Source organism: Nerophis ophidion, linkage group LG11 (genome assembly GCF_033978795.1).
Source record: "Nerophis ophidion isolate RoL-2023_Sa linkage group LG11, RoL_Noph_v1.0, whole genome shotgun sequence".
Taxonomy (NCBI): domain Eukaryota; kingdom Metazoa; phylum Chordata; class Actinopteri; order Syngnathiformes; family Syngnathidae; genus Nerophis; species Nerophis ophidion.
The window spans coordinates 4870432-4890658 of record NC_084621.1 but is presented as its reverse complement, the minus strand read 5'-3'; the positions used below and the strand labels follow the sequence as shown (position 1 = coordinate 4890658).

At 41.5% G+C, this 20227-nt stretch overlaps 1 long non-coding RNA gene across 1 annotated transcript in view; it reads left to right on the top strand.

Moving 5' to 3' along the window:
- Positions 1-16757, top strand: part of LOC133562437 (uncharacterized) — a 43533-nt gene extending 26776 nt beyond the window's left edge. The window contains exons 2-3 of the long non-coding RNA XR_009808900.1: positions 13871-13937; positions 16507-16757. This is a non-coding gene — a long non-coding RNA (uncharacterized LOC133562437). The remainder of the gene's footprint in view (positions 1-13870; positions 13938-16506) is intronic.
- Positions 16758-20227: the final 3470 nt, after the last annotated feature.

Here is a 20227-nt window from a genome sequence, read left to right as displayed (position 1 = left end):
TGACATTTGCAATTTTATAAGAAAACTTTTACATTTTGGCAATATTATGATGACAAAAGTCATAATTTAACTAAAAAAATGTCACTATTTTACAAGAAAAAAAAAGTTGGCAATATTGCGATAAAAGTCAGAATTTTATATAACAAATGTCACCATTTTGCAATTAAAAAGTAAATATTTTTTTTTACATTAAAAAGTCATAATTTTACGAGAGAATATTGCAATGTTACAGAAACAAAAATAATATGACAAATTGTTCCCAATTTTATAAGAAGAAAGTCGACACATTGTGAGAAAAAGACTGCTTTTAGTTATTTTATTTTTGTATTTTTTTTTTTTTTAATTAATTCTGACCGAAGAGGATGCATTTCACTTTCTTACACACACTTGTTATCACATATGTTGACCAGAGGAGAGGGGGAGCACTTTTAAAACTGACAGTCAATTTGAACAATCCCTCCTTTTGGGACCACCATAATAGATAGATAGATAGACAGATAGATAGGGACGGCGTGGCGCAGTGGCGCAGTGGGAGAGTGGCCGTGCGCAACTCGAGGGTCCCTGGTTCAATCCCCACCTAGTACCAACCTCGTCACGTCCGTTGTGTCCTTGAGCAAGATACTTCACCCTTGCTCCTGATGGGTGCTGGTTAGCGCCTTGAATGGCAGCTCCCTCCATCAGTGTGTGAATGTGGAAGTACCTAGAAGGTAGAAAAGCGCTATACAAGTACAACCCATTTACCATTTACCATAGATTTCACCACCAGGGGTGCAAATGAGACATTTTGTATTCGATGCAATGTTTTTCCGTATTGCGATCATGATTTATGTCCTAACTTTTTCACCGGTCCTCATATGAAAGGTACTTTTCCTTTGTTGACGTCTCAAGAAGGGTAGGAATACAAGAACACACACACACACACACACACACACACACACACACACACACACACACACACACACACACACACACACACACACACACACACATCAGATATTACTGATCGTTAGGTATAATTGTTGTGATCTGCAGGCGTTTTGTGTTGATTTTTAAGAGACTTGACCCTGCCACTGAAAGCCTTTAAAGTGTGTGTGTGTGCCTGCGCGTGTGCGTGTGTGTGTGTGTGCGTGTGCGTGTGTGTGCGCGGTTAAGCCTGCATCTCATCACCCTTGATGCCTCCATTCCAGCAAAAATGCTAAATTCCCTGGATAATGTAGTTTGGAATTTAACTTCATTGATTATTTGGATTTCTGGATGAGCTAATCATCTTTTTCTTTAATTCTATTATACACATTTGAGTCCCCAAACTACATTGATAGTTTCATGCATTACACCAGCAACACACCCAAGCAGACCGCACTAATCTATGCCAGGAGAGATGTCAAACACCTTGACAATCCGTCCCTTCAGACACTTGTGATATACGTATACAATATTTTGACCTGTTATTGCTCAAACGACAACATTGCCGTCCTCATGCGGCCCCAAGGCCTTAGGCCAGGGGTGTCTTGGGCTAAAAAAATGCTGAATGCTAACTACATGTAAAGAAACTGTATATGTGTGTATATATATATATATATATATATATATATATATATATACATATATATATACAGGACTGTCTCAGAGAATTAGAATATTGTGATAAAGTCGTTTATTTTCCGTAATGCAACTAAAAACATGAAAATGTCATACATTCTGGATTCATTACACATCAACTGAAATATTGCCAGCCTTTTATTATTTTAATATCGCTGATTATGGCATACAGCTTAAGAAAACTCAAAAATCCTATCTCAAAAAATTAGAATATTTCCACAGACCAAGTAAAAAAAAAAAAGATTTATAACAGCAAAACAAAATCAAACATTTGAAAATGTCAATTAATGCACTCAGTACTTGGTTGGGAATCCTTTTGCACGGATTACTGCATCAATACGGCGTGGGATGGAGGCAATCGGCCTGTGGCACTGCTGAGGTGTTGTGGATGCCCAGGATGCTTCAATAGCGGCCTTTAACTCATTCGCATTATAGAGCCTGGTGTCTTTCAGCTTCTTCTTCACAATACCCCACACATTCTCTATGGGGTTCAGGTCAGGGGAGTTGGCAAGCCAATCGAGGACAGTAATGTCATTATCAGTACACCAGTTACTGGTGGTTTTGGCACCGTTGGCAGGTGCCAGATCGTGCTGGAAAATGAAATCATCTTCTCATTTGGCGTTTAAGCCAAAAGTCCGTTCTCCCTCTTCTGTGTACACACTGTGTCTGCTTGTGAGTACTTCAAAGGCCGTATACTACTGAATATGATTCATTAGTATCGCGGTACACTACTAATACTGGTATATCGTACAACCCTAATATATGTGAATAATATTAGTATAATGGATATTATATTAATTGGATATTCAAGTCCTACCTTGTTTACTTCTGTGAAAAACTCCTTAAAGTTTTATAATAAATCGGAAAGGTCAAGCAGATAAAATGCGCCAAACATAGATAAGCGTGGAGAGAGTGTTTTGCATTTTTCCTATAATGCATCGCGTTGGATTTATATGCGTTTAATTTTGAATTATGTTTTGTGATTGGACGTTTGTAATAATATCCACAAAGGTTAGTGATCAGATTGTGTTACGTGTGACTGTTTGTGTTGACTTCTGATGTTGGTTGAAGTTTATTTTTGTGATGAGTGAGAAACATTGTTTGGAAGGGGTCATATATGTGAATGCTGTGCTGTGAACCCTTTTAAAGTATCATTTATGGCTATCAACCTGATTTACTCACGTTGTTCATAGGACCGCAGCAAATTTACAACATTTAGATGATCGAATTGAAATTGGAGGCACCCTGCGGCAAGATCCTCTATCGCAGAGGTAGGGAACCTATGGCTCTAGAGCCAGATGTGGCTCTTTTGATGACTGCACCTGGCTCTCAGACAAGTTTTAGCTGACATTGCTTAACAGGATAAGTAATGAATAAATCTGCTGGTAATCACAGTATCAAAAATAACGTTCAAAATATAAAACATTCTCATGCATTTTCATCCATTCATCCGGTTTCTACCGCACCTGTTCAAGAATTCGCATTAATGGTAAGAAGTATTTTATTTATTTTTGGCTAGCCTCAGAATAACAATGTTATTAAAAAGAATAAGAGACTTATTATACTCTAAAAATGTTGGTCTTTCTTAAAAATGCATGCATATGGTTGTATTCAGTGTTAAAGTTGTATGGCTCTCACGGAAATACTTTTTAAAATATTTGGCTTTTATGGCTCTCTCAGCCAAAAAGGTTCCCGACCCCTGCTCTATCGGGTCTCACCTGGACCTTGGGCTGTGGTTTTGACACCACTGCCTTAGGCCTTAGACTACATAGTTAAGCCTTCTGGGTAATTAGGAATATAAACAATTAGCAACACACTGGCATCCTCACTTCGTAGTTTAGATATATTAATATATGTTTTTAACCATTATTAATCCAGGATAAGTCATTTGATAACACATTCTCATTTGCAATGTATTTACATGACCGACATGTTGAAGTGTGTTGATAATCTCTCACCTTCTCTCACTTCCCAACAACAATTACCGTTATAAATCACTCTTAAAGGCCTATTGAAATGACATTTTCTTATTTAAACGGGGATAGCAGGTCCATTCTATGTGTCATACTTGATCATTTCCCGATATTGCCATATTTTTCTTGAAAGGATTTAGTAGAGAACATCCACGATAAAGTGCGCAACTTTTGGTCGCTAATAAAAAAGCCTTGCCTGTACCGGAAGTAGCAGACGATGTGCGTGTGACTTCACGGGTTGTGGAGTTCCTCACATCCTCACATTGTTTATAATCATAGCCACCAGCAGCGAGAGCGATTCGGACCGAGAAAGCGACGATTTCCCCATTAATTTGAGCGAGGATGAAAGATTCGTGGATGAGGATAGTGAGAGTGAAGGACTAGAAAAAAAAAGGCGAGGGCAGTGGGAGCGATTCAGATGTTATTAGACACATTTACTAGGATAATTTTGGAAAATCCCTTATCTGCTTATTGTGTTACTAGTGTTTTAGTGAGATTATATGGTACCTTAATGTCAGAGGGGTGTGGCCACAGGTGTGGTGACCGCCAGTGTCAGGTAAGAGAGTCCGCATCTGCAGGAGGACACAAGCTCCGCTCATGTCTACTGTAAGAGCCGACTTATCACCACCATTTTCTCACCGAAACCTGCCAGTTGACATGTTGTCGGGAACCATGTTCGCTTGACCGCTCTGTTCCATAGTAAAGCTTCACCTTCGGGAATGTAAACAAGGAAACACTGGCTGTGGTTGTGTTGCTAAAGGCAGCTGCAATACACCGCTTCCCACCTACATGTTTCTTCTTTGACTTCTCCATTATTAATTGAAGAAATTGCAAAAGATTCAGCAACACAGACGTCCAGAATACTGTGTAATTATGCGATGAAAATAGATGACTTTTAGCCGTGAACGGTGCTGGAAGAACATGTCCGCTACGACCGGTGACGTCACGCGCACGTGTCATCATTCCGCGACGTTTTCAACAGGATACTTCGCGGGAAATTTTAAATTGCAATTTAGTAAGCTAAACCGGCTGTATTGGCATGTGTTACAATGTTAATATTTCATCATTGAATTACAAATTATCAGACTGCGTGGTCGCTAGTAGTGGGTTTCAGTAGGCCTTTAATAGTTCACAAATGCTCTCAATGTGCGGTGGTAAATGTGTTAAGACATAAATTAATGTTTAAAATGGACAGACACTTTTCAAGTGTCTGCAAACTTAGACAGAGCGGACAATGACGAATTGTGGTGTTTCTTTCTATAATTATAATCAATTATTGCTATTAGTCATAATTTATTTGAAAAATACAGTAACTGTACAATGAGTTTTAAATATCCATCCATCCATCCATCATCTTCCGCTTATCCGAGGTCGGGTCGCGGGGGCAACAGCCTAAGCAGGGAAGCCCAGACTTCCCTATCTCCAGTCACTTCGTCTAGCTCTTCCCGGGGGATCCCGAGGCGTTCCCAGGCCAGCCGGGAGACATAGTCTTCCCAACGTGTCCTGGGTCTTCCCTGTGGCCTCCTACCGGTTGGACGTGCCCTAAACACCTCCCTAGGGAGGCGTTCGGGTGGCATCCTGACCAGATGTCCAAACCACCTCATTTTGCTCCTCTTTATGTGGAGGAGCAGCGGCTTTACTTTGAGTTCCTCCCGGATGGCAGAGCTTCTCACCCTATCTCTAAGGGAGAGCCCCGCCACACGGCGGAGGAAACTCATTTCGGCCGCTTGTACCCGTGATCTTATCCTTTCGGTCATGACCCAAAGCTCATGACCATAGGTGAGGATGGGAACGTAGATCGACCGGTAAATTGAGAGCTTTGCCTTCCGGCTCAGCTCCTTCTTCACCACAACGGATCGGTACAACGTCCGCATTACTGAAGACGCCGCACCGATCCGCCTGTCGATCTCACGATCCATTTTTCCCCCACTCGTGAACAAGCCTCCTAGGTACTTGAACTCCTCCACTTGGGGCAGGGTCTCCCCCCCAACCCGGAGATGGCATTCCACCCTTTCCCGGGCAAGAACCATGGACTCGGACTTGGAGGTGTTGATTCTCATTCCGGTCGCTTCACACTCGGCTGCGAACCGATCCAGTGAGAGCTGAAGATCCCGGCCAGATGAAGCCATCAGGACTACATCATCTGCAAAAAGCAGAGACCTAATCCCGTGGCCACCAAACCGGAACCCCTCAACGCCTTGGCTGCGCCTAGAAATTCTGTCCATAAAAGTTATGAACAGAATCGGTGACAAAGGACAGCCTTGGCGGAGTCCAACCCTCACTGGAAATGTGTCCGACTTACTGCCAGCAATGCGGACCAAGCTCTGACACTGATCATACAGGGAGCGGACTGCCACAATAAGACAGTCCGGTACCCCATACTCTCTGAGCACCCCCCACAGGACTTCCCGAGGGACACGGTCGAATGCCTTCTCCAAGTCCACAAAGCACATGTAGACTGGTTGGGCAAACTTCCATGCACCCTCAAAAACCCTGCCGAGAGTATAAAGCTGGTCCACAGTTCCACGACCAGGACGAAAACCACACTGTTCCTCCTGAATCCGAGGTTCGACTATCCGGCGAAGCCTCCTCTCCAGTACACCTGAATAAACCTTACCGGAAAGGCTGAGGAGTGTGATCCCACGATAGTTGGAACACACCCTCCGGTCCCCCTTCTTAAAGAGAGGGACCACCACCCCGGTCTGCCAATCCAGAGCTACCGCCCCCGATGTCCACGCGATGCTGCAGAGTCTTGTCAACCAAGACAGCCCCACAGCATCCAGAGCCTTAAGGAACTCCGGGCGGATCTCATCCACCCCCGGGGCCTTGCTGCCGAGGAGCTTTTTAACTACCTCAGCGACCTCAGCCCCAGAAATAGGAGAGTCCACCACAGATTCCCCAGGCACCGCTTCCTCAAAGGAAGACGTGTTGGTGGGATTGAGGAGGTCTTCGAAGTATTCCCTCCACCGATCCACAACATCCGCAGTCGAAGTCAGCAGAACATCATCCGCACCATACACGGTGTTGTTAGTGCACTGCTTCCCCTTCCTGAGGCGGCGTATGGTGGTCCAGAATCGCTTCGAAGCCGTCCGGAAGTCGTTTTCCATGGCTTCCCCGAACTCTTCCCATGTCCGAGTTTTTGCCTCCGCGACCGCTAAAGCTGCACACCGCTCATATTTGACACACGCAGCTACGGTATATTAATAAAACATAGCTGTTTACTGTTCTTTTTAGCATATTCAAGAGCTTGGACCTTAAATAGCTCTTAATCTTCTTCCCTTTATGCGATTTCAAATTATTGAAATCAGCCTCCTCCATTTTGAAAATGATGACAGGTGAAGTGTCACTCGTGACGTGACGAGTTTGACCCGGCGGAAATTATAGGCTTATGCTAATTATTTTGCGAAACGAGTTTGACCCGGCGGAAATTCGAGACATGCGCTAATAAAAATAATATTTTGCGAAACAAGTTTGACCCGGCGTTAATCCTGAGCCGGCGGTAATGCTAAGCATGCGCTAATTACTGTGCGAAACGAGTTTGACCCGGCAGTAATTCTAGGCAGGCGCATACTATATACCCGGCGGCAATTCAAGGAAATACAGTAACTGAAAACATGTTTTATTTTGTAGTTCATTAAAAAAGCCACCCTTTGCTCTGATTATTGCTTTGCACACTCTTGGTATTCTCTCGATGAGTTTCAAGAGGTAGTCACCTGAAATGGATTTCACTTCACAGGTATGCGTGAAGCTCATCGAGAGAATGCCAAGAGTGTACAAAGCAGTAATCAAAGCAAAGGGTGGCTGTTTTGAAGAAAAAAGAATATAAAAGATGTTTTCAACTTTTGGCTTGTACTGTACATTAATATATCTCCATAGATAAATTGTGAAAGATGTCTAGCATCATGTATTTTCCTGCAACTGGATCATTCCAGCACACCTCCCAGGTGCTAAAAACAGGTTCTGTTTGCACTTCTTTATAACCCAGAAAAGGTGGCACAGATTATATTTGTGTGCTACATGTTTGACAACATGGCAAAACGCCAAAGGTTATCAATCAATCAATGTTTACTTATATAGCCCTAAATCACTAGTGTCTCAAAGGGCTGCACAAACCACTACGACATCCTCGGTAGGCCCACATAGGGGAAAGGAAACCTCACACCCTGTGGGACGTCGGTGACAATGATGACTATGAGAACCTTGGAGAGGAGGAAAGCAATGGATGTCGAGCGGGTCTAACATGATACTGTGAAAGTTCAATCCATAGTGGATCCAACACAGTCGCGAGAGTCCAGTCCAAAGCGGATCCAACACAGCAGCAAGAGTCTCGTTCACAGCGGAGCCAGCAGGAAAACATCCCAAGCGGAGGCGGATCAGCAGCGCAGAGATGTCCCCAGCCGATACACGGGCAAGCAGTACATGGCCACCGGATCGGACCGGACCCCCTCCACAAGGGAGAGTGGGACATAGGAGAAAAAGAAAAGAAACGGCAGATCAACTGGTCTAAGAGGGAGTCTATTTAAAGGCTAGAGTATTCAAATGAGTTTTAAGGTGAGACTTAAATGCTTCTACTGAGGTGGCATCTCGAACTGTTACCGGGAGGGCATTCCAGAGTACTGGAGCCCGAAATGAAAACGCTCTATAGCCCGCAGACTTTTTTTGGGCTTTGGAAATCACTAATAAGCCGGAGTCCTTTGAACGCAGATTTCTTGCCGGGACATATGGTACAATACAATCGGCAAGATAGGATGGAGCTACACCGTGTAGTATTTTTTACGTAAGTAGTAAAACCTTAAAGTCACATCCTAAGTGCACAGGAAGCCAGTGCAGGTGAGCCAGTACAGGTGTAATGTGATCAAACTTTCTTGTTCTTGTCAAAAGTCTAGCAGCCGCATTTTGTACCAACTGTAATCTTTTAATGCTAGACATGGGGAGACCCGAAAATAATACGTTACAGTAGTCGAGACGAGACGTAACAAACGCATGGATAATAATCTCAGCGTCTTTAGTGGACAGAATGGAGCGAATTTTAGCGATATTACGGAGATGAAAGAAGGCCGTTTTTAGTAACGCTTTTGATGTGTGACTCAAAGGAGAGAGTTGGGTGGAAGATAATACCCAGATTCTTTACCGTGTCGCCTTGTTTAATTGTTTGGTTGTCAAATGTTAGTTGTATTATTAAATAAAGGTCGGTGTCTAGCAGGACCGATAATCAGCATTTCCGTTTTTTTGGCGTTGAGTTGCAAAAAGGTAGCGGACATCCATTGTTGAATTTCATTAAAACACGTCTCCAGCTGACTACAATCCGGCGTGTTGGTCAGCTTTAGGGGCATGTAGAGTTGGGTGTCCTCAGCATAACAGTGAAAGCTAACACCGTATTTGCGTATGATGTCACCTAGCGGCAGCATGTAGATGCTGAAGAGTGCAGGGCCAAGGACCGAACCCTGGGGAACTCCACACGTTACCTTAACGTAGTCCGAGGTCACATTGTTATGGGAGACACACTGCATCCTATCAGTAAGATAAGAGTTAAACCAAGACAGGGCTAAGTCTGACATACCAATTCATGTTTTGATACGTTCTAATAAAATATTATGATCGACGGTATCGAAAGCAGCGCTAAGATGGAGGAGCAGCAACATAGATGACGCATCAGAATCCATCGTTAGCAATAGATCATTAGTCATTTTTGCGAGGGCTGTCTCCGTAGAGTGATTTGCCCTGAAACCGGATTGAAAGGTTTCACATAGATTATTAGACGCTAAGTGTTCATTTAACTGCTCCGCAACAATTTTTTCGAGGATTTTTGAAATAAAGGGAAGGTTAAAGCATGATGACATACATGTTGAGGGAAATGAGTGTCTGGTACTCAAAAACCTACTTTTTTGCACTTGTTATCAGTTCTACATGCAGTCTTAGTAGATCACTACTAGTATAATTCAAATGTATAGTTTGCACACACTATTTAGCACTTGTTATTTGTGTTTTAGTAGATCAGGCTCAAAGTATGAGAGTACGAAATAAGCTTAACAGAGGAGAGAAAATGGATTTAAGCTTGGTTCAGTTGTTTTCTAATTCTCATGACAATACAAATTAGGAGGAGTGTGGATAGTTTGAGGGTGTAGTTGTGTAAAGTATTCTCAAACAGTCACTTTCAGGAGTGCTGGCTGCAGTTAACTGTTTAAAGGCCTATGTGGCTTTGAAGAGCTGTTTCTTTGTCTGCTAGATGAAAACAGGGGGCTTAGTCGAGCTGCTTAGTATTCCCCCTGAGGCTCTCTGCCTTTGGCCGCCATATGGGAGAGAAGACCGCCATATAAGTACTTAAGCAAAGTTTATATTTACTCTGGAATTTTCTAAGCTTTGCTTTACTTGAGTGGAAAAACAATAACCAGGCTGAATCAACGCTACCTTTATAAGGACTTATGCAAAGTTCACATTAGCAATTGAAATTTTAACCTCGGCGGCGTTGTCCGAGCGAGTACATCATGTTTCTACAGAAGTACAAACATGCTTTTTTTAATTTGGACTCCCAAAAAAGGTCTGAAAAAAGTGCTTTATAGAAATAGAATTACCTGGGTAATATCATGTGGATGCTGACAAAGTCTAGCATTGAGGACTTAAAGCGGTCATATACTTATTTTTCTATATTTAAAACACTTCCTCGTGGTCTGCATAACATGTAAAGGTGGTCCAGTGTGCAAAATTCCGTATATATTACGTTTTTAAACCGCTTTCAGGATTCGCTGTTTTGTGGGCCATCTTATTTACGTGCCTCCACTTCAACTGCGTCTTCACAACGTCAGCCATGTAGTAGTTTTTAGCGCTTCAATATTGAGTCTACTGACATGTAAGTTAGAACTATACGCTACTTTTGTATAAGAAATGGCAACGAGGATGGATGTGCATGTACCAGCCAGTCTGCCCCACAACAAAAAGATTTAAAAAAAAAAAGGAACGATAATGAACTAAAATGGTGGACTCGGTCAAAGTTCTTTGGGTAAATCTCTACCATATATGGTTATATCCAATCAAATTAAAGTTAAAGTACCAGTGATTGTCACACACACACTAGGTGTGATGAAATTTGTCCTCAGCATTTGACCCATCCCCTTTTTCACCCCCTGGGAGGTGAGGGGAGCAGTGAGCAGCAGCGGTGGCCACGCTCAGGAATCATTTTTGGTGATTTAACCCCCAATTACAACCCCTTGATGCTCAGTGCCAAGCAGGGAGGTAATGGGTTCCATTTTTTCAAAGTCTTTGGTTTGACTTGACACAACCGACCGATCTCAGGGCGGACACTCTAACCACAAGGCCACTGAGCAGGTCGTCAATGATGTCATATGTTGGGAAAAATGTGCAAATTTCAAACGACTCGTTTGGAGGAAGTATGAAGGAAGGCGGGCTTCACGGTGGCAGAGGGGTTAGTGCGTCTGCCTCACAATACGAAGTTCCTGCAGTCCTGGGTTCAAATCCAGAATCGGGATCTTTCTGTGTGGAGTTTGCATGTTCTCCCCGTGAATGCGTGGGTTCCCTCCGGGTACTCCGGCTTCCTCCCACTTCCAAAGACATGCACCTGGGGATAGGTTGATTGGCAACACTAAATTGGCCCTAGTGTGTGAATGTGAGTGTGAATGTTGTCTGTCTGTCTGTGTTGGCCCTGCGATGAGGTGGCGACTTGTCCAGGGTGTACCCTGCCTTTCGCCCGATTGTAGCTGAGATAGGCGCCAGTGACCCCCGTGACCCCGAAAGGGAATAAGCGGTAGAAAATGGATGGATGGATGGATGGATGAAGGAAGGCAAACATTTTTTTATAAATATCCCCGCAATTCATCCATGGTTTGATTTAAAATTTTCCGGACTTAAGCAAATCCCAGATACACAAAAACAGGTACCAATAGGTAATAAAAGTTGGTTTTGCCTAATAGAGCCCCTTGAATGCAGATACCACACAATCAATCTTACCATAAATTGATTAACGTGGACCCCGACTTAAACAAGTTGAAAAACTTATTCGGGTGTTACCATTTAGTGGTCAATTGTACGGAATATATACGGTACTGTGCAATCTACTAATAAAAGTTTCAATCACTCAAAAAAAAATATGACATTCCAGTTCTTGAAGATTACAATGTAATTACAATAACAAATCCTTGTCTTATATATTGCAAATACAGACTATTACTGATATCTCACATGAAAGCAAAAAATGCTGGCTTCCCTTTGTTGTTCTTCACGGCTGTATTTGTGCGGGTTGTAACAAAGCAGAACATATGAGAACTGTTTACCAAATAACTCCTGGGGAAGCTGTCCATCTGGATAATTGAGCATGAGCCCATTGCAAGCCTGAAGAGGAGCCTGCCAAGTTAAATCCAATATTTGCCAAGAAGCCTGCAGTTAATGCGTTTCTGTTATGTTCACCTCAGATTTTTAGTTGCAGACAGAAGTTTACATAAACTGATCATGGGCACAAGCGTCCATAGGAATTCAGGGCCCTTAATGGGTTTTTGCACAATCAATGTTTTTATGTTAACTAATAAACTAATAAAGTACTATCTAATCTAATCTAATGACAGTCAAAATAGAAGCAATAATTCTTTTTTTTTTAAAAAAGCTGGCTTCCTCAAGAAGAAAAAAAACATTTTGTGATGATGTTTTTAGAAAGATGCACACTGGGGGGCTCGGGTGCTGTTGGGGCGGAGGCGGTCTTCCTGTCCGGCTGCGGGGGGTCTCTGGGTTCCCCCGGGCGGGGCGTCCCGTCTTTCTGCCCGTGTGGGGGGTTCTCTCCCCCCGGCTTGGGGTCTGGCCGTCCGCTGCTTCTCTCGTGCCCTGTCCTCTGCCGGGCGCGTCTGTCTGGGCGGCACGATGGGTTCCCGCCACCGGCCGGCCTGGCTACATGGGGCGGGTGGTCCCTGGTTCCCTGGGCGCCACTCCTGCTGTTTGGGTTGGGCTCTCTGGGCGGCTGGGTCCGCACTCTGGCTCCCACGCACACTAGGGGTCAAATATATTGTACATACAAACACACATATACTAACACAACACACACTGTTACTCATACATACAAATGTCCATACATTGGTACCTACACTCCCACATACATACACAAATACAGTACATACCTACATAGTCCAAGTTCATCCATCTACACGCACATTCACGATACGAACATACATATACTGTACATATACATTTACTGTACAAACATTCATATACACATTCTGTTCATATACAAGTACATATACATACATACACTCATGTACATAATCATGTTTCATCAAACATATATCAACGTGTTGCCCTAGGGTAAACTGGGTAACACAAGGCATATTGACAGAGCTTAAACCATTGTTACTATAACAATCTACAAGATTAATATAGGTTGCCTCTCTCTCTTCCCTTTCATCTTTTGGTATTCCTTCTTTTTTTTTTTTTTTTTCAGTTATTTATTTATTTTTTTTAAATTATCTTTTTAGCTATCATTATGTATACGCATCGTTGCATTTGAACAACTTTATTGTTGATAATAGAGGTAAACTATTGGTATTGTTCATGATCAATAGCGCTTTTTCTATTGGTATTTGTGTTGCTCCAGTTTTAGTGTAAAAATGCTCATTGTCATTACTATATTATTATTTACTTCACTAACTGCTTATTTGCTATCACTTTTACGATCATATTTGTACATATTATGTATGTGCTGGTGTTGTTCTATTGTTGTTGTTGTTGTTATTGTTGTATTTGCTGTTGTTGTTTTTGTCTCTCTGTAAATGATAGTTGAATCAATATTTCACATAAGTGCGTTTTTCCATTGTTAGTTAACTAGATTACAAGCTCGATTTGTCCGGGGTGTACCCTGCCTTCCGCCCAATTGTAGCTGAGATAGGCACCAGCGCCCCCCGTAACCCCAGAGGGAATAAGCGGTAGAAAATGGATGGATTGATGAAAAGCTAACATGCTGACGATCTTATGCAAGAAAGTTGGAAAAGGCATCCTCCAAATGTCCGACAGGTCTCTGCTTCAAATGTTGAAAGGTCCGCTTTGCAAGTTATTCTCGTTTTGGACATATTTAGGGTGGATGCTCGCTGATCACCAAGTTTCGATGACTTCATGGGCTATTATCAACAAATTAACTTGTTGGCAAAAATTGTGTGCATTTGATTTTTGTGTGCATGCATCACACTCAAAAACAAGACACCTTTTTAGTTAATTTTTTTGTTATTTGAATACTTATAAACAAAAGATTTTCATCCGACATGTTGCTTACCCAATGGTTTTATCGGCCTTTTCTTTCCTTCTTATAGACTTTGCTCATATTTTTGGTCTCACAATGGACATCAGAAGACGTTATCTTGGCTGTACGACTTAGAGGTGAGTTGTATCACATTGGAAGCCTTTTACGTTTTGGGACATGCCATAACATTATTGCCATACCAATTGATCTTATTGCAAAAAAAGTTCAATTGGATTGAGAAACAAATGGCTGCTTGTTGTTAGAATTTGAAAGGTTGGAATGAAACAAACCTTATTTTCTCTCTTGCATCCTCAAATTTACGGGAGAGTACACCTATTATTCTTCGGGTTTTGTACCTTGTACATTTAAATTGATTCGGTAACACCTGGGAATCGATACCGGTACACCGGTACATTTTACGGGCGATGCTATGACAGACATGGTACAGAGATGTATGGATACCCTGCGACACTCAAAGCAGATGCATTTCCAACGATAAACTCAACGAAATCACAAAGGTGAGTTTTGTTGATGTTATTGACTTATGTGCTAATCGGACATATTTGGTCGCGGCATGACTGCCAACTAATCGATGCTAACATGCTATATAGGCTAGCTGTATGTACATTCGTAGCTATATTTGCATCCAGCCTTTCACTCCACCCACATTTAATGCCAAACAAACACTTACCAATCGACATATTTAAGTTGCTCCTGCACATTTTACCGGCGATGCTATGACAGACATGGCACAAAGATGTATGGATACCCTGCGACACTCAATCCTTGGTTAGAAGGCGATCGCCGAATAGCTTCAATAGCTTCAGTTTCTTCTTCAATTTCGTTTTCGCTGTCTGCCTCCATACTCCAACCATCCGTTTCAATACATGCGTAATCTGTTGAATCGCTTTAGCCGCTGAAATCCGAGCTAATGTCGCTATATCTTATTTTTTTTTATTTTATTTATTTATTTCGGCAATCTTCACATAAAACAAAGAACAACAAAAAAAGAAAAAAAAAACACTCATTTGAGCAATGATTGAGCCGAAAGGGTGTAGGTTGAAGCAACGCTTATATAAACCTACCCCATCACAACAAGAACAAGGTTCAAAATATATAAAATCTAAAACATGCTTCACTTATATTACTTTTTTTTTTTAAACAATATATAAGCAACATATATGTAGCACACGTCTCATATACACAGTTTAACATTTAAATCAAACATATACATTTGAACACTTATATATATATATATATATATATATATATATATATATATATATATATATATTATATATACACAATTTATTTAAATTCCATATAAAGTGGTAATATATACATTTTAATATAACCTATATGTATAATTATGAAATCATAAATTGTATTTATATACATATTATATATTATTGTCTTTCTAAAACAATGTTTGCTCTTCTTTCTTATATTTACTAATGATAAATGATTTAAAAAGCTTTTTAAACTGGTTTATGTTGGTGTTGTGTTTTATTTCATCCTTTAAACAGTTCCATATTTTAACCCCTGCTATTGTTATACTCATTCGTTTCTGCATTGTTCTACAATATTGGATCTTAAAAAGTAATTCTCCTCTTAAATTATAATTCCCTTCTCTCTGTAAAAATCTTCTCTGTAACCCTGTTGGAAGTGAATCTTTACTTGCTTTATAAATCATTTGGGCAGTCTTGTGTTGGATGAGATCTGGTAGTTTTAAATCAAATGTTTTTATAAATAATCCATTAGTGTGTTCTCGTGGTCCTGTGTTATGTATCAGTCTGATACATGTGCTATCCGCCATGTTTGCATCACTAAATGATGTCACAGGAAAATGGACGATGGATTTAAAGATAGCGAAAATCAGGCACTTTAAAGCCTTTTATCGGGATATTCCATGATGGGTAAAATTTTGAAAAAAAACTTTGAAAAATAAAACAAGCCCCTGGGAACTGATTTTTATTGGTTTTAACCCTTCTGGAATTTTGATACTGTTCCCCTTTAATAAATACAGTTTGTACAATTTAGAACCAATTGGAAGCTCATAGTACATCAGAATTTGAAAAACCCAATTACATATATACTTCACATCAGATAGCACCTCATTCTACTTGAATTAAAAACCAAAGCAGTGGTTGTCCAAAATAACCCAATTGAAGCCATTACTGAACCCTCAAACCCCTCTACTTAATTAAAACAGTTACAGTAGTCCATACAGCAGGAAGGGGATTCATATGGCCTGATTCATCGAGGTTTACCTGACACATGAAACATGACAAAGGACGGTGCACAATCCACTTTACCTGCCAGATAGCAGTAGAGTGTTGAATATCTTAAAATTTGTTTTGTGCCAACTCCAACTTTGTATGTACAATGCTGAGTTGCAATGCTGAGTGACACTTTCCATCATTTTCAGCAGACTGCATTTATAAATGATAAACCCCCTTCTTCCTCTCACGTGAGATCCACCCAGGAATGGGACCATGTGAATCCTTCCCTACTGCACATTTGTGAGAAAAATTCTCCATCCAACAAGGGATGAATGTGTCTGTTGTCAGCGAGAGTGTACTTTTGGTAATAGAAGTACACATCATTAGTACGTCTTAATCAACACTTACTTCCCCGAGTTTATTTGTGTTTTCCAACTGCTGACAAATCTATGGTGTGTACGCCATCTGTCTGGCTTGTCAACAGAGAAAACAAGCAAAGAGAAAGTAAACAGAGAGAAGCAACAGAGAAATACGAGAGTACACAATCAAAGACAAAGAAAGATGAGGAGTAGGCGGGGAAACGGAGGCTGACTTTCTATCCAAGGATCTTAACCAGCCGTGAGATTGGACTGGAATACCAAAACCAGATACCTCCCCCCGGGGTTCCGTCCACCTCCATCTTTACCCCTCATCACCACGGAAGAGGTTGCCAAGGCAACGGAGCTGGAGGTCAGAGGCCAGGTGTGTTGAAGGGTGGGGCAGGTGGGTGGCTGAACGCGGTTCCATCTGGATGAGTGACCTGACATAATCAGATAGAAGTCGCACTCCACAAGTGGGAGCGAGAAAACGCTAAGCTGATTAGTGAAGCGTGATGGCGACTGGAATCATCTATCAACCTTCCTTGATATTGACGTTTACAGCAGTGAACATCATCGAGACAAAGCGACTGAGGGTGTCGTAAGACAATAACAATCAACGCTTTCTGGTGTTCTGCCACACATTAACTTTGCTCGTACATTATTTTTTACTTTTTATGGTCACTGTTACAAACAGTATCAAGGGTTGGAATTGGGGGTTAAATCACCAAACAATAGATTCCTGGGCGTGACATCGCTGCTGCCCACTGCTCCCCTCACCTCCCGAGGGGTGATCAAGGGGATGGGTCGAATGCAGAGAATAAATTTCACCACACTTAGTGTGTTTGTGTGTGACAATCATTGGTACTTTAACTTTAACGTCTCTTACAAAATCCGAGGACGGCTCATGATAAAGTCAAATCAACCCGAAAATAAAATATATACATTCTAGGGACATCAAAAATAACGAGTGAACTCATGTGATTTATCACATTACTCATGTGTAAACGCAGATTAATCACAACATTTATTTTGACCGTACATGCTGCTTTACCTTAACGGCAGATGGCTACCTGAATGGTATGAGTTGTTATACGGTTAGTGATTAGGTGCAAATATGAATGAGGAGACGCCGACTGGTGTGCTCGCTGGCCAATGTCACTTCAAAATACTTAACAGAAGCAAATAAATGACGTACATTCAAGTAGGGCTGGGCGATGTATCGATATACGCGATATATCGCGATTTTGTCTCTGTGCGATATAGAAAATGACTATATCGTGATGTTCGAGTGTACGTTCTGACGTACTTGCTTTTAGCTGCTGGCATTACACTACATCAGGGGTGCCCACACTTTTTCTGCAGGCGAGCTACTTTTCAATTGACCAACTCGAGGGGATCTACCTCATTTATATATATCATTTATATTTATTTATTTATGAAAGAGACATTTTTGTAAACAAGTTAAATGTGTTTAATGATAATACAAGCATGTGTAACACATATAGATGTCTTTCTTTCACAAAGACAAGAATATAAGTTGGTGTATTACCTGATTCTGATGACTTGCATTGATTGGAATCAGACAGTAATGATGATAACGCCCACATTTTCAAATGGAGGAGAAAAAAAGTTGTCCTTTCTGTACAATACCACATGAAAGTGGTTGGTTTTTGGCATCTAATTCATCCAGCTTCCATACACTTTACAAGAAAAACATTGGCGGCAAATTCCGTAGCTTTCTTGATTGACATTCACGGCACCCGAGGGTCTTGTGAGATGACGCTGGCTGCTGCCAGTTCATTATTATGAAAAAATGACGGAGAGGAAGGCGAGAAACACTTTTTATTTCAACAGACTTTCGCGCCGTCCCTTCCGTCAAAACTCTAAAGGCTGACTGCACATTTCCTATCTTCACAATAAAAGCCCTGCTTCATGCTGCCTGCACTAACAAAACAAGAGTCTCGGAAAGCTGGCGTGCACAAGTGATGTGCACGCCAGCTTTCTGAGGGATCGCTTGTGCACGCCAGTTTTCCGAGACTCTGTATTTAGTTAGCGCAGGCAGCATGAAGCAGGGCTTTTATTGTGAAGATAGGAAATGTGCAGTCGGCCTTTAGAGTTTTGACGGAAGGTACGGCGCGAGAGTCTGTTGAAATAAAAAGTGTTTCTCGCCTTCCTCTCGGTCATATTTTCATAATAATGATCTTGCAGCAGCCAGCGTCATCGCACAAGACCCTCCGGTACCGTGAATGTCATTTAAGTGACGTCTTGGTGAAGATTGATGATCACTAATTTTTAGGTCTATTTTTTTTAAAAGCCTGGCTGGAGATCGACTGACACACCCCCCGCGGTCGACGTAATGGGCACCCCGGCACTACATGCTCTTCCCACTCCTCGTGTCTTCTTCTCACAGACAGTAAGCGCACCTTCTTACATACGTCACATACTGTCACGTCATACGTCACACATACAGAGAGGTAGCAGCATGGGTAATACTAGCCGTGATGCTAGCGGAGCCGTGCGAGTGGTACTACGAGAGAAAGAAAGTGCGAGTCTAATAAAAAATGATGGAAGAATTAATTCCCAAGAAAAACCGCAGGGGGGTTCATCGTCTGGCGGTGGGTTGGCTTCAAACAAGAAGATGTCGAATAGACAACTTTATTTTGTCATGTGTGGGGCACAAGTGTTCCTACCAGAAGTAGCATTACTGCTAATATGTAGCATCATTTGTAAAGTCACCTGCTAATAACTGTTTAATAAATACATGTTTGGTCAATTAACTTAGTTGTGATTTCCATCTCTGCATGCAAGTTTAAAATGAGCATACATTAATGCAGTATGAAGAAGAATGTTTTAATGTAGACACATAGAATCATCATACTGCTGTGATTATATGCATCAAGTGTTCATTCAAGGCTAAGGCGAAATATCGAGATATATATCGTGTGTAGCGATATTGCCTAAATATATTGAGATATTTAAAAAAGGCCATATCGCCCAGCCCTACATTCAAGCAAAACATAAAAATTATTATTGTATGACATTGTTAGGGAAATATTTTCTCTCCTTGTTGACGGAATAAGAACACCTTAAGAATTGGCCTTCATTCTGTCAGGAGGAGATAAACACAATGGATGCACTTACACACATATATCATTACTATCAATGCCATGAGGTACTGGCCTGTAAAGAAAGCGATGGAGGAGAATGCACGCACTTTAAGCAAAGTTTCAGTTTCAATTCTTAATTTTAAATTAAAGGCCTACTGAAATGAGATTTTCTTATTCAAACGGGGATAGCAGGTCCATTCTATTTGTCATACTTGATCATTTCCCGATATTGCCATATTTTTGTTGAAAGGTAGAGAACATCGACGATAAAGTTTGGTGCTGATAAAAAAGCTTTGCCTTTACCGGAAGTCGCAGACGATGACGTCACAAGGGTGAGGGCTCCTCACGTCCTCGCATTGTTTATAATGGGAGTCTCCAGCAGCAAGAGCTATTCGGACCGAGAAAACGACAATTTCCCCATTAATTTGAGTGAGGATGAAAGATTCCTGGATGATTATATTGATAGCGAAGGACTAGAAAAAAAATAAATAAATAAATAAAGTAAAAAAAAAAAAAAAGGCAATTGCATTGGGACGGATTCAGATGTTTTTAGAAAACATTTACTAGGATCCATCCATCCATCCATCCATCATCTTCCGCTTATCCGAGGTCAGGTCGCGGGGGCAGCAGCCTAAGCAGGGAAGCCCAGACTTCCCTATCTCCAGCCACTTCGTCCAGCTCTTCCCGGGGGATCCCGAGGCGTTCCCAGGCCAGCCGGGAGACATAGTCTTCCCAACGT